Source organism: Fukomys damarensis, unplaced genomic scaffold, assembly GCF_012274545.1.
Source record: "Fukomys damarensis isolate Sample0158 unplaced genomic scaffold, DMR_v1.0_HiC HiC_scaffold_37, whole genome shotgun sequence".
Taxonomy (NCBI): Eukaryota; Metazoa; Chordata; class Mammalia; order Rodentia; family Bathyergidae; genus Fukomys; species Fukomys damarensis.
Window position 1 is genome coordinate 70,973,680 of NW_022900949.1, and position 15,328 is coordinate 70,989,007.

At 33.7% G+C, this 15,328-nt stretch overlaps 1 long non-coding RNA gene across 3 annotated transcripts in view; it reads left to right on the plus strand.

Moving 5' to 3' along the window:
• Positions 1–2,513: 2,513 nt before the first annotated feature.
• The window catches only part of LOC104863017, a 69,373-nt gene continuing 56,558 nt past the window's right edge, over positions 2,514–15,328 (plus strand). The window contains exons 1-3 of one of the 3 annotated variants that reach the window (XR_004515607.1): positions 6,758–6,835; positions 6,959–7,053; positions 10,386–10,544. This is a non-coding gene — a long non-coding RNA (uncharacterized LOC104863017). Of the gene's footprint in view, positions 2,575–6,757; positions 6,836–6,958; positions 7,054–10,385; positions 10,545–15,328 lie in introns of those variants that run through there. The other 2 variants (XR_780467.1, XR_004515606.1) reach the window with 2 other exon arrangements.

Consider the following 15,328-nt stretch of genomic DNA (forward strand, 5'->3'; position numbering starts at 1 on the left):
AAGAATATTATGATATACAGTAGATACGTAGTGACAGATTGAATTGCTATGCTTTTTCTAGTAAGGAATACAGTACTTGGATTGAAGCTATTCTGTTGAAATTGTAAAAAACTGTGGTGTACATTCCTTCAAAAACTTTTCAAAGAACAATTGATAATATCTGAGTGCATCATTCCTTTCACAGTTGGAGGATTTATAATTGATTGGATTCACATCATTTTTGTTGTATATCACAAAGCAGAATGTATTATTTAAAATATGGGAAAAATTAAGGTCTCTTTAATTCAGGTGATGTTAAAGATGATGTAAAGATGTATATAAGCTTTTCATTGTAAATATCTGCATTTAGGAATCTATAACATGATGATAAATATCATAATTTTTTTCTTTTTTATGTTTTGTTTTCTGGTAGTGGGGGTTGAACCCAAGATGTTGAGACTGAGCTACATCCTCAGTCTTTTTTTTTCCCATTAAGTTTATTGGTACATTTAAATCAAATAATACACTTACATTTATCATTGAGATCTTTTACCTTTACATGATATATCTTGGTTCTTATTTTTCCCCATACCCCTGCCCTCCCTTCACCCTTCGCTATTTACAAAGACTTTGTTTCCATTTTGTCACATTTTTTTCTTTTCCCTATTTCCTTTCCACTCCTCTCCCCACCTGCCCTTTAGCCATTTCCTTCCTATTTCACACTATTAATTATACCATTTCCTCAGTCTTATTTTATCTTGCTTTTGACCAGGTCATACTAAATCATTAAGTTTCCCAAGCTTGGCTTCAACTTGCAATCCTCTTGCCTCAGTTTCCCAGAGAACTAGAATTGTAAGTTAGCACCACCAAGACTGGCTGATGACAAAATAGTTTTGTAGGGAGAATGTTTTAATAAATCATGAACCGATGTAATATATTCCTTGCAGAAAACATTAAAGTTCGGAGAAAAAAATATATATATGCATACATTTTTAGTAAACTTTTGAATTTGCTGTTTGTGGCTATGGTGTACCTAACACTATATTTTTTAAAGTGCATTTTAGAATCTTTGAGTCAAATACATTCATTAGGAGAAAATTTTTCTCACTGGATTTTGGAAGCACCATAGAATCTTTAATCTTTCACTTTTCTCCATCTTCATTAAAATTGTTCATATAATACTATCATGTCCACTTGAGCTTCTACAATGACCTTCTGACTCACCCCTGAGATTCTGACTTCTGTTCTTGTTCCCCATACACGTCCTCTGATGGCTGAACAAGAGACTCAAGTATATCACTCGCTTGTTTGAAACTTTTCGACGATTTTCCAAATTTTTACCTCAGCGCGCTATGTCTGACACGAGTCATTCCCCCGTCCAGGTTCTCCCATGCTCGCTTACTAGGGTTCCTGAGTTCTCGGGTCAGGGCTGCCGATCTCCGTACTGTGGCGACAAGCATACTCTTCTTCGGTTTTGCTGGCGTTGTTCCGGCGTCATTCACGCTACTTCACCCACACCGGTATCTGATTTCTTGTTGTCTAAACTCATTCCACCTTAGTGCCTGCAGGGCCTTTCATCTGCCTGTAACCTCTTCCCTCGGGTCTTATAAACTGAAACGTAATTCCACTGTCAGTCACTTCTGAAGACAGGATTTTCCTGCCCTACTAACTTAAAAATCATCTTCCTCCTCATGTTCATTACTTTCTGTCGTATTTTCCAGTACTAAAAACGCCGCTTGTAGCTCCCTTAATACTACGATGTTCTCTCCTTCCTTCTTATTTCCTATCCTTTCTCTCTTTCTCCTTTTCCTTTCTCCTTTCCTCTCTCTCCTACTTTGCATCCTTCCCTCCTTTCTTTTCTCTTTCCTTGCTGGAAAGTTAAAAATACCTAAAGTGAAGCTTGCTGTACAAAAGGCCCTTAATTATGTTTTGTTTGAAATCTTCCATAAATAAAGCTTTTCTCTGAGTAGGAATCCATACAAATCGATTTTCCCTGTGAATTATTCTCCAACTTTCACCTGGCTAACTCTTTCTGAATGTAAAGCCTTTGCCTAGAGAGGCCTGGCCTAATCATTATAAATTTTATTGTGTCCTTTACTTTGTGTAATGGCACTCACTGTTTTACATTTACAGATAGTGCAAAGACTAGATATATTTATATATTTAAAATAAAATATATAAATATATATTTTAACATATATCGTTATTTTTCTGTTTCTGGGACAAAATACCTGACACTCATAAGTTAAAGTATTAGAAGTTTATCGTGGCTCATCATTTCAGAGGGTACAGTAGTAGTTGACCGACTCAGAGACACAAAAGTCACTGCAAAGGACATGGCAAAGGAAGGTGTTTGCTTCAGGGTAGCTGGAAGCAGAGATAGAGCAGGGAGGAGACGGAGACAAGAGCAGGCTCAGGTCACATCTTCCTCCACACGGGCCCCTCCTCCTAACGGCACATTCGTCTATGATATCAACAATGGGATAAATCCACGGGTGAGTATGGTGTCCCGTGATCAGGCCATCTCTTCAGAACTCCACCTCTGAACACATGAGACTTGGGGGACAGTTTAGATAGGAGCCGAGCGCATCCATTGTAAGCATGCTGTAGATTTTTGCTAAACACATGAGGAGAAAATCCAGTGTGTGGAGTGTTGATGAAGAAACCTAAGAAGCGTACTTTTTTTCAGAGAATCACCCTGAAAAAACCAGGTTATGGAGCCACTCTATTTAAAATTGGTGTGATTCTACTTCCTGATGATGAATACCACATGAAAACTTTTTATAAATCATGGTGTTTTGAGCATAATATTGTTTAATTGAAGAGGACATTATCCATTCATCTTTTGATGGCCATCCAAATCTGTTTCCAGGATTTAGGTATTACTAATTGTGTTGCTATAAAATGAATGGATAAATAAAATATATTTTTAATATAAAAAAGGAATACTACTCTGTCAGAAAGAAGGGTAAACAAGACATTTTCACATATATGAGTTTACTGTGAGACCATACTTTTAACCAACATAAATCAGACACATATGTTTAAATATTCCATCTTTTCTCTTGTGTGAGAAACTAAAAGCATACATAAAGCCCAAAATGGATGACAGATATTGTCAAATAGGAAGAAAATGATCAAATGGGAAGAGGAAAAAGAGAAAGGGGTAGGGGAAAAAGAAAGTAGGGAAGAGAAAAATAAAGAGAATAGAAGAAAAAACTGAAACAAAGTTTTTTTAAGTGGGGAGGGATGGAGTGTTTGTAGGAGGAGAAGGGAATGAAGATAAAAAGAATTGAGGTACAATATGTTCAGTTACAATTCCGCATGGCAAACGTGATCAATGTATGACAAATATGTGCTAATAAAAATAAAGTTAAAACCTACATTAAATCAGAGTATTTCTGACACAGTAAAAGAGGAACTACGTATTGATAGTTTCGTAGAACTGAAACAAAAAGATTTTAAATAGCTAGCTTCAAAGCTTTCTCTCTTACTAACTTTGTAGCAGCTTACCTCATTTTAGGTTATGCCAATCATATTGTAATACATTTTTCCAGTAATCAATAACTGAAATAGCAAGTGGCATATGAATCTCTTAAGGTTATACAGAATGATAATTTCACTTAAGAGATCTTAATAAAATATCGCAATGCTTTAAAGGACTTTAAAAATGATTTTTAAGACAACTTCAAGGATGACACAGGGGAAAAGTTCTTGCTTCCCATTGCCCACATTCATGAGATGTGCTCTGATTCAACGGATACAGAAAGTGACTCTGAATGTGGCAACTGCAAAGCCAAAGGGCAGTCTGATGAGGGCCGGTGTCCAGGAAGCGACACCTCACTGTCTGTGTGATTTATAGCCTGTTTTTCTTGCTTTGAACTTGGTTTCCTCACATATAAGTAGGCTTAATAATATGTCTCCTGGGTCACAGTGAGAATTAACACAATGTGAGAAAAGCAATCTTTATAAGCTGTAAAGCACATACAAATGCTATAGTTATTTATTTTGAAAATGTTATCTGTCTTGCTTCTGGGGTCTCCATCTAGTTGGAAGAGTTTCCTTAAGGATGGAATGAGTCTTCACGAGTTCAGAGTCACCAGCAGCCCAGAGCTCAGAATTGCTACGGTAGAGGACAAAAGGCTGTTGTCGTAGCAAAGGAACAGTACACTGCGTATATGAGATCACAAGTTTTTGAACATTTCCTTCATAGTGTCTGCCCTCCGACCTTGTAATCCTGACTGTTTTTGTCATGCAAGTAACATCACACAGCCTGTCATGATATATCATTGTTCAGTGGTTACAGTCACTGGACAGCTACTATACTAAGAAAGTCAAAGACTCTCAGAAAAATACAATGCTAAGATGGGATTGGCAAATACCAAGTAGAGACTATTATTCTTCCTGGGAAAATCAAAGGTCTTTTTCGGTTGAACTTTTTTCCACACACCATCCTGGACAAATATATAATAACAGGTTCCACGAATTCTTGTCCTATGAAACTTGGTGTGAATGTTCATGAAAGAGATTTTCCTAAAGGACAAATCCATTTCAACCTTTTGGAACATGATTTCGTGTGATTTGTCCATTGTGCAATTTTATGGCCATAATAAAAAGTATTCACTGAGAAAACTTTGTCCATTATATAATGGGACAATGTTGTGACATCAGGAATGTAAAAACATTTTAAGAGAACTAATAACCACTGTTCTTACAAAGGCAAAAGAATGCCCCTCCATTTCGACCACCGCAAACACCAGATACTGGTAATAAAGACCAGCAGATGTATTGTATGGAATTATCTTTTAAGTCTCTCAATCCCTACCATCGTAATGAAAAATGATGATTACATGATTACCTTTATATTTTCCAAGTGAGATAATGTGACCTAGTCTATTACATATCTTATATATAAATTCAAAGCTGATTTAATGGCAAAGGAATTTTTCTTTGTTCTAGTTCTGGGATTTGGCTCATAAAATATGATTATAGCATATTCTCGTAGAATTTCTTTAGTGGTGTACATCATTTGAGTAGTAAAGAAATTCTCACTCTCAATGCCTTATCAGCAGAATTTGCTGTTTATGGAGAAAAATTAAGAAAAAATATATTTTCTGTTCTGTTCTATTTTGAATCACCCTGGAATCGTTTTGATGTTTCTCTTTCAGCACACATGTTCAGTGAAAACTCATGCATATTACACTTAATAGGATTAATAATCAGCCTTTCACTAATTATAATTAAAGCCTCCTCAGGTAATTGTGTAAGTTAACTTTGGCAATTCACACATATAGAAGAGTATTTTGTAGAATAATATTGGAACATTGCACTAAAAAATACAGTAAAGAGCTTAAAGGGTATGAACATAGGATAACAGAATTCCGAATTCTAATATATTAGCTGGGCATGGTGGCACATGCCTGTAATCCCAGCATTTGGGAAGCTGAGGCAGGAGGATCGCTGTGAGTTTGAGAGCAGCCTGGGCTACATAGTGAGTTCCAGGTCAGACTCAACTACATAGTGAGACCCTGTTGCTAAGTGTGTATCTAATTCCAACATGTGTTACTAAGTATATTACACTGTCTCTCTCTTTGTTTCTTTTTTTTTTATCTTAAAACAACATGAATTTATTCTGTTACAGTCCTAGAGGTCAGAAATTCATAATCCAAGTGTAAGCAAAGCTATGTTCCTTCTGGAGAATTTAGAAGAAAATCCATTACTTAATTTTTTCAGTTTCTAAAATCTGCCTTCCTTTATGAGTCTCCTGACACATTAAATCTATTGATTCTCTTATGACTCCCTCTGACCCCTGACCTTTTTTTAAAATTTAAAATGCTGTGAAAACCAGATAACTCAGGATAACCTCTCTGTGCTGAAATCATTAACTCATCTGCAGAGTGACTTTACAAGATTCAGATGCATTGGAGATTAGGTTGTGGACATCTTGGTGGGGGAACTTTCAGCCCAGTATAGTAAGATGCATTTATCAGAAATATATTTCACAAATCCTGTCTACTTAGTGGAAGATGATGACAGATAAAATTCATGTAAAGTACTTATAAACAAGAAGCCAAAGGTTCTACAAGATGATCATGTTCTACCAATTGATAGTAATAATAGTTACTTAAACATATGATGGAAAAATATTACAAAATTAAAGTCACTCATTGATTTAAGAAGAACGAACGGTAATGAAATGTTAAGCATTGTTAATCTGACACTGGATTAAATTGGAAATCACAGAGTTAGCAATTTCAAGATTTGAGTAGACAAACAGATCTGACATATAAATAAATCCAGAGGAATGAATAAATTACAGCGTATTTTTGCATTAAAATATCATTTCACCATCCAAATGAATGAAATTTGTGGTATACCATGGATAAATCTTTTTTTTTTGGATTGAACTCAGGTCCTTACACTTGCAAGGCAGGCCACCGAACCGCTGAGCTAAATCCGTGGCCCCATACCATGAATAAATCTTGAACAATCACTATGCTAAGTTTAAAAAAAACTACAAAAGGTCATATATTGTATGATTCCTTTTATATTGAATTTCTAGAATATCTTCTGGGATATATTCTCGCTATATACCCTAGGCTGGCCTCAAGCTCCTAGTGCTCCTCCTGCCTCTGCCTCCAGAGTGCTGGGATGACAGGCGTGCACCACCATGTCCTGCAGAGGAAAAGTTTGGAAGTTCTCTTATTTGAAATTGTTCATAATTAAATAAATCATCCCAAAGTAAGAAATATCTTTCTCTTTCCTTGGAAGAAACCAGAGATACTTCATGTCTGCCAAACAGTTTTGAGCCAATATTCCTTCCCTCATATTCTTCTGACCAGCATAGTGAGCCTTGGTAAGCACCGTTATCTGCTTTGTGTTTTCCACCACTATCCCAGCCTGGCATCTCAAGAGCAATCACAGGCAGGAAGAGGCTGATTTTCTTATATTTTCTAATTTGATTTCAAAATCTTTGTAGGTGGAACGCTCCCCGACCAGTCATCTCGGTAGAAGACCTCCAAAGTGATATAGGGGGAACAGATGTAACTCTCAATCCTGCTAGATATCCAAAACGTGAGTTCGTGTTCCCTAAATTCGAAGAATGAATTCTAGGAACAAGGAGGTTAAGAATAGGAAAAATTTATTGAGGGAAACAAAGCTTCTGTCTAAGAGAGACAGAAGGGGGACCAAGAGTGGGTTACCCCATCTCTCTTTCTATATATAGTAACAATGCCTTAATGAAAACCTTGACAGCAGCCGTTTCTACTAAAATTTACTTCTAAAATGTGTAACTATTTCTGCCCTTTTATTAGATGTTATTCTAAGTTCTCATTAAATAGCTTGTGATCTAGCAATTAAATGCCCGCAGAATTGCTAATTTATATGCAACACAAATGAAAAGCCTTCCCTCAAACTTCTATCCTTGAATGTACAAATGAAGGCTTTCTTCATTTATGAAGCTTACTTTAAAACTGTTATTTATACCTAATGGTTAGTTTATGTGTTACTACTTTAAGAAGTCAGTGTTTTGAAGATGCGATACGACACTAAAACGGCCATGTTTTGAAATTATGGAATGCTTCATTGCAAAGTCAGACTCTATAATCTGTGACCAATTTGTGTCAGCTTTCTGCATAGAAAAACAAAACAAAACAAAACAATCTTGAATCCTCCCTTAAACCCGAAATCAGCTGAGGGTTTGTCTTGGTTTCATGAGCTCAGCACAATTAGGTGGCACGTGAATGTGGGCCACATGCGCTTATCGCTCTTCCTAGCATGTGCTCCTTTGATGTGTTAGGTTGAAGGCTCACTCTTTTCTGGGCAGCCTTCCTCCTGGGTCTTTACACTGCTCAGCAGTTGAGTTCAGACTTTGAAACACAGCCTAATTGTTTTTTTTTTTTTTTTTTTTTTTTTTTTTGCTTTGATGTCAGCTTAGAATCTTGGGTGTTACATCAGTAAGGCAGCGCCTGCAATTCACAAAACAGAAAGCGCACCATTTAAGCTTTTGTTTTAATTTTCAAATTGAATTTCAACACCTTTTAAAGTATCAAAAATTGTAGTTGAACAAAATATATAGCAGTATTATTAACTAGAAGGGTGTGAATAAAGAGTGTGCAGCTTCACTGGTATTAATTTAATATCAGAAATCAATCAATATCTGATGAACATTCATAACAATAAAGTGGTCTCTTATTTTATCATTTGTTTTATTTCCAAGTCTGATTAATGTGGCATGGAATTTTCTCTTCTAAATATCTGTGTGGCTCATCTTCAAAACATTTTTCACTCATTATTAGTTTGTCATTATGAACTAAGTGCTTTTTCTTAACACTGAGTTTGCTACAGCCTTGGGGGACAGGACAAACAAGGGACTTGTTTACCTTCATTTTTCACTAATTGAAAAACCAAAGTCTGAGAAACTCTAAGCTTATTGGCTTTCTAAATTGCAAATAGATTCAGTAAAATAAGTTGTTTCTTTATATGCAGATTAGTTTTAAAGCCTAAAACAAGTGGAGATTTGGGGGTTAATTACTACACAGCATATAAGACCATATGGATAGATTTCTCCTTATCATCTGATGCAAAACCAAAAAGTCATGGCAGATCCTTTTCTGAACTTTTGTTGTTGACAAGGAACATTTATCATTAAGGGTTTAACATGTATGCTGTTAAAAAAATAATTTCGAAAGAATAAATAAATACATTTCCACTGGCTAATACCAAGAAACTATACATATTTCTTGCTTAGAAATAATTTCAGCTAAATTTACAGAGAAAATACAAAGGCAACTTCATTGTGGTACACTGGCAATAAAGTACCCTAAATTCTACTTAGCCAAAATTTTGTGATGAATGTCCAATTTATTTTCCAGCTGTTTGGAATTTGTTATTGCTGTATATTCTAGGGAGAATTCTTTCAGAATATGACCATGATATATTTTCTCTTGGGCAAGAGTGATACTGTTTACAATAACAAATTAGAATTTAAAAATTGTTGTTTATCTTAGATTCATGTTAATTTTTTTTCTCATTGAGTTTATTGGTACATTTTAGGTATACTGTACAGTTACATTCATCATGGGGATCTTGTACCTTTACATGATAGGTCTTGCTCTCATTTTTTCCCCTTATCCCTGACCTCCCTTCACCCTCGCCTCCCTTCCCATTTTAACAAATTTTGGAAAAAATCTACATATCTCAAAAGAGAAATAGCTTAGCGAACGTTGTGCAGCCAGACAATGGAATATTATGTAGTCATTCAAAATGTTTATTAAGAAATTTTACTATTATTGCAAAAATACATAGAGAAATATTATAACGTTAAAGTGATAAAGAAAACACATGTCATGGTAATAGCAGCTGTCTTTGGCTAATGAGAATGTAGTTTTTCTTCTACTTTATATATTCAAACATTTTATATTGAATAATGGTTTATAACTTTTGTAAAGTTGGGATGCAAAATGCTATTACATGTAAGTTGCTCTGCTTATATAAATACAAAATTTTAAGCTGTGTTTTTAACTTAAAAAATTAAATTCAGTCTCATTTAATTTCTTAGATGCAGCATAAGAATTACTAACACATGAATGTATAACGAGTTTCTTTTTTGGCTTTTTCTGGTTGAATAACTTTAATTTTTTTCATTTTTACTTAAGTTATACAATATATTTTGGTATCACATATAGAGAAGTATTGTAATATGACTTCATTTCATCTTGAAAACTTTTTGCAAATAGTCAGATTTTCTAAGGTAGACCAAATTTGACAATAATGATAGCTATTTTCACCTGATTTTTCTGAAAATACTGAATTCTTTTTAATAGTAAAAATTATAGCTAAATAGTGACACTGAAGATATCTATCTGTATATCCAGAAGTCAGACTAAATCTAAAAAGATGTGCACAGTAAGCTCCTGTGGCTTGTGAAATTTAAATTAATTAAAGCTAAATGAATTAAGAATTCAATTCTTCAGTCACTCAGGTCCCATTTCAAGTGCTAAATAGTTACATGTAACTAGTGGCTTGTGATTGGCCACAAATACAGAAAGTTGCCTTCATTACAAAAGGTTCTGCTGGAAAGCACTAATGTTACACATGGTATTCTGGATAATTAGTTATCTGCTCCCAGGTTTAATCCTTTAAGTATATTTGGAGAGGGGAAAATTGGGGTCATTGTATATGCTTTCTTTTTTAATTTCATCATTAGACATTTTTGAGCTAGACGAGAGGAAGGCAAAATCTCAGAATGTTTTGTTTGCCGTGTGTGTTTATGTGACAAAAGAAGATCATATGCTTGAACAATAGTCTGTACTCATATAAAACTCATCTTTCTTTCTTTCGTTCTTACAATATTTGCTTTCTTCAAAACCCAGATGTTTCTTCGTTTTCTTGACCTTGAACAATAGGGCAAAGAGCTTCGTGCAAATAGGAAGTGTGGGGGAAACCTGGAGGCGGCCAGTCACTTTAAAGGAAAGGTGAAAGCAAGAGGTTTCGTATTCAGAAGAGGAAGAGCGACAAGAGAATTTCTGCTCTGAAAATATTTATTTAAATGAAAATAAAGTATAAAACTGATAATAATGACATACATATGGTAACCATCTTTAAGATATCACGCATAATCTTTTGTGGTATGCTAGAAATTTTTTCCCAAGGCGGAAGTAACTGTGCTGAGTATGGTACAGATAGTGTGATGTAAGATCAAAGGTGGGATCACAGAGTCTTATTTTTAAAAGGAATATTTTTGTTTAAATCATAAATATAATAATTCTCAGTAAAAATATTAAAGGAATAACAGATTACTTACTATAAAAGTGGAATAAAAAGCTTCATTTTATTTTCACTTAATTATCAAATAACATAGTTAAGAATTATTTATTTTCATAAGAATTTTTCTCTCTACATATTTCTTATTTACTTTTTTTTTTTTTTTTGGTACCAGGGATAGAATTCAGGTCCTTGTGTTTGCAAAGCAGGCGGCGGAACCACTGAGCTAAATCCTCAGCCTCTTATTTACTTTTATATCATAAGCATTTTACAAACTGATTAACGTCTTTCATAAAATATAACTTCAGTTATTTCATTTACTTGTGAAATTTTTAAGTGATCTGTCACTTTGGAATATGTGTTACTTGAATTTTGTTATTCATTACTGTTACATAAACATTTTTTGCATGAATTCATGTCCACATCTCACTTCTTTAGCACAGAGTACTGAAAATAGAATTGGTACAATACAGAGTGTAAATTGCTTTATCATGCAGTCATGCTTTTTATTGATAAACTTCTTTATTAAAATGTCATTGTAATATACTTTTCCATTAACAGTAAGTATGAGTATCTGTTTTCCTTAATATAACATTTAAGGAATGGAATATAAAGGAATATAAAGTTGGAAATTATTTAGTATAATTTTGTATTTATTCACGATTGATAATAAATTCCCAAAATGGTGGTAAATTAAATTTGAAGAACGACAAAACATCATACACTAACTTTTTCTTCCTTAAGAAATATTATTGTCTTATAAAACAGAAACAATTCTCATATATTACTTAGATTTATTAAATTTAGATTATTAATTAATTGTAATCATTGCATTAATAATTATATTAATTAATGTTCCATTCAAATTAATTTATGAAACACATTGCAAGTGAACGATATCATGATGTCACAGAACTACTTTCCATACTGTTAATATTGAAAAAAGGAAAGAAAAATAAATATATTTTAAATTACTTTTTAAAAGATAGTGATATCCTCCATATACTTTTAATTATGCTGATCTGAGTTTCAAAAGTGAAATATAATAACCTGTAATAGGAAACATTTCAAACTTATTTTTCAATACTAAGAAGATAAAATAAATTGAGAATTATATCTGATATATCTGTGCTTATTCATTTATTTTTTTCAGTGGGCTTACCTCATTAAAGCAAAGAAGTGTACTATGGAATCATAAATGGATAAAATTCTAATTTTAATCACAATTTTATTATAATTTTCCCAAAGTAACTGATGACAAGCCTTAACTAAATGAAAGAAAGTAAAACAAAATAAATTCAATAAAATAGGTAAAATCAAGTTGTAAACTACAAAACATTTTTCACCTGTTTTGCAACTATCTCTGAATTTTAATGAAGCACTTTTATAGTAACATTTATTAAGTAGCTAGGGGCAAGGAACAGGTATATGGAAAGATTAGGCCTCAAATCACTTGGTATATGAGCTGAAGGTTGAACTATTGCAAGCCCACATTCTGCCCACACAATCAACTGTGGCTCACCTAGTGAGTCTGTGTAGTTGGCCACAACCGGGAAGTAGAGAAGCTTCAAAGAAGAGTTGACTACAAGAAACTTACAGTGTGTTTATAGATAGTAGATACACAGCAAATTACTTTCATTTTGTTATACTGGTCAATAATTAAAATATGGAAATACATGCAAATTAATTGCACAATAGAATATATGTTTGCTTCCTTTGGTAGACGGAAGACATTTAGTGATCTTGGAAATGGTGACAACGGCATAGTATGGTATAGGTTATGGTACTTTACAAAGAGGCACCCCAAAACAGAGGAGCCCTATCCTGGCTTTAGTTGGTGAGACAGTGTTGAGTTCATCGGGCCATTTGCAGAGGCACTCTCTGGTCTGCAAAGGTTTATGTCATGTGAGTGCTTCACCACCCTCTAGGGTGTTTCTAACCTGTACAGTCAATATTGATTCATGAACAGCCCAGCGAAGCTCTCTGTAGTACTTGGGCTGCTATTTACATGTGATGTGCATTGGTCACCAATATATCTAAGGAGGACAGAACACTCTTCAAAGCCATTTAAGCTAGATTCATTATTTGTTAATACGTCGTAAAGGACAGAAGTCTTGGATTCGTTGTTAGCCAGTTCTGCAAGTGTCAAGAAACCTCTTCTAGGTGGATGCAGTCTTCCTGGGAGTGGCCAACATACACCACAGCCACCTTTGTACCTCAGGGCAATACAGTTCCCCGAACAAAGCCATGAGCTGCCAAGAGAGTTAGAAACAAGCTTAGTCTGTCCCAGCCAGTTCCTTCTGCAATTAAGATATCCCATTTCCTAAGGAGAGACAGGAACAAGGCCAAAGGTGTTTCAGGAAGTTTATCCCTACCATGAGATATTGTATCTCCAGCACATTTTATGCTGATTTTTGAGAACTACAAGCATGAACTGAGTTAGTCTAAGATCACCCAGAAAATGGCCAGCATCGTGTTCTCTACTAAAACGTAGTAGAATGATTATCATTCAGTCATGGAAAGGATGAACACAGAAAGGACAATGGCTGTGGTCATTTCATATGTAAAGAAACCTAGTGATTCTTCATTTCCCAAATGATAATAATACATAGTTTAAACAAATTTGGTACAAGTCATTTTATTTTTTCTTCCTCTCTCCTTATGCTAAAATTTACTGTATGTATAATCATAGCTCTTTCTCCATCACAATTGAGATGACCACATGCATAATCTACTTCAATTATAAACTTTTGTTGAAGAGGGAAAAATCAGTTTAGAAAAGAATATTGCACAACCCAAATTTCTTCTGCCAGGTAATGTTACACGTGAAACATAACTTTAGGCATACTGTAATATAGAATTAATTCCTTTTGGTTGCTTTATTTTTAAAAAGTAGTTTAAAAATTGTAAAAATGCATTCATACCTAAAACATATTTCTAAAATTTAGTCTTAAAGCATATATTTGGAGACAACGCTAGCTTTGTATGTAGAATGCATACCCTGATTGCTGATCTTCAACATCTTTCTTGAATAAATTTCATTTGAAATTATCTATAATTTCTGGTTTCCATTTCTTTGAACTTGTACTAGAGCTAAAAAAGCACATTTAAAGTAATCTGAGTTTAGGGTTATCCTGGATTTAAAGGCTTTATTTCTGTTTAGAATGTCTCAAATTTATTTAAATCATACATATCATATAAATCATATGTGTATATATATATATATATATATATATGCTTGACTAATATTTACAAAGTATTCATCTTTCATGGAAATAAGAATTTTCTGTCTTTATGCATTGAAATTCCACAGGGTTATGAAATTATTAAATTACATAAATTCACTAAAAGACCCAACTGAAATAATATAGTGGTTCCAAACATAATGATTTTTACTAAACATATAACTCAACCAGTGAAACAGACAAGGGAAGGTGGGCTAATGAGTTGTTTACAATTTTAAGAATCTACAGGGAGGATGGAGAGCTTAGATAAGAGCTGCTGTGGAACAAAATGAGAAACCCAAATGAGTTCTCATATTCTCAGATTTTCTATTCCTTCTCCTTTGTTTTCATTAACACTATTATCATCTTTATCACCATTAATATCTGAGATCTTGATACAGAAAACCTCCTGCTGAAAATTGTGATCATAAAATGCATGGAGCATATTTTCAAATACGTGCTAATAAAAGGAAGACTTGTTTTACAGCTATCAATTTAATTCATTTCTATAATGAAGAGTCCATTTAAGCTACTTATTCTGTAAAGGTTAAATAACAATTTTGAATTCTAGTTTCTTGGAGAATTTGGTGGAAAGGTAACAGATTTGATAAAAATGAACATGTGAAAATATAATTAGTAACAAGTTATCCAAGTGTTGCATAGATAAGCAAAAAATACAAAAAATTACTATCACCAACTTGTTTGTTGTGTACAGTTTAGTTCCTGTGCATCACCTACATTCTTCTTGCCTGACTTTTGTTAGAAAAGGTCACATTTTGAGTAATTGGCTGGCAGTATAATTAAAGCTAATTAACAAGTAATGCAAGCAAGACTGCACAATTACAGAAATGATTTTTACAGTGATAAACTATAGCAGAAAGTTAGAGTATTGTGGCTCCCAAGAATACATTTTCCCCTAAGTATAGTTTAAATTGCTTCCATGAGATAAAGAAAGGACAGGTAAAATTATGCATATATATGACAATATGTTTTTTGGAATATTTTTTCTCCCTCCAATTAACCCAACCCACGTATCTAGCCAAGTTAAATGGACCATAATGTTCATTTAACAAATAACACTATGGAAAAAAACCCAGCTTTTTATAAGTGAAGGCACTCTATGAAATAATAAAATTGTACTTATTTTCATTCTTATGCCTAAAATCTTAATGGTTTCAGATTTTTAAAACCTCTAATTCAACATCAATAACATTATACTATAAAATACTTGGATTTGTGGAAGACATTTGTTTACAGAAGTGAATTGTACAATGCTTTCCTTTTTATTTTTTTAATCTCCTTAACCAAATATTCACTCACATAGCTACAGTAATGACATTCCCCATAGAAACGCATTCTTT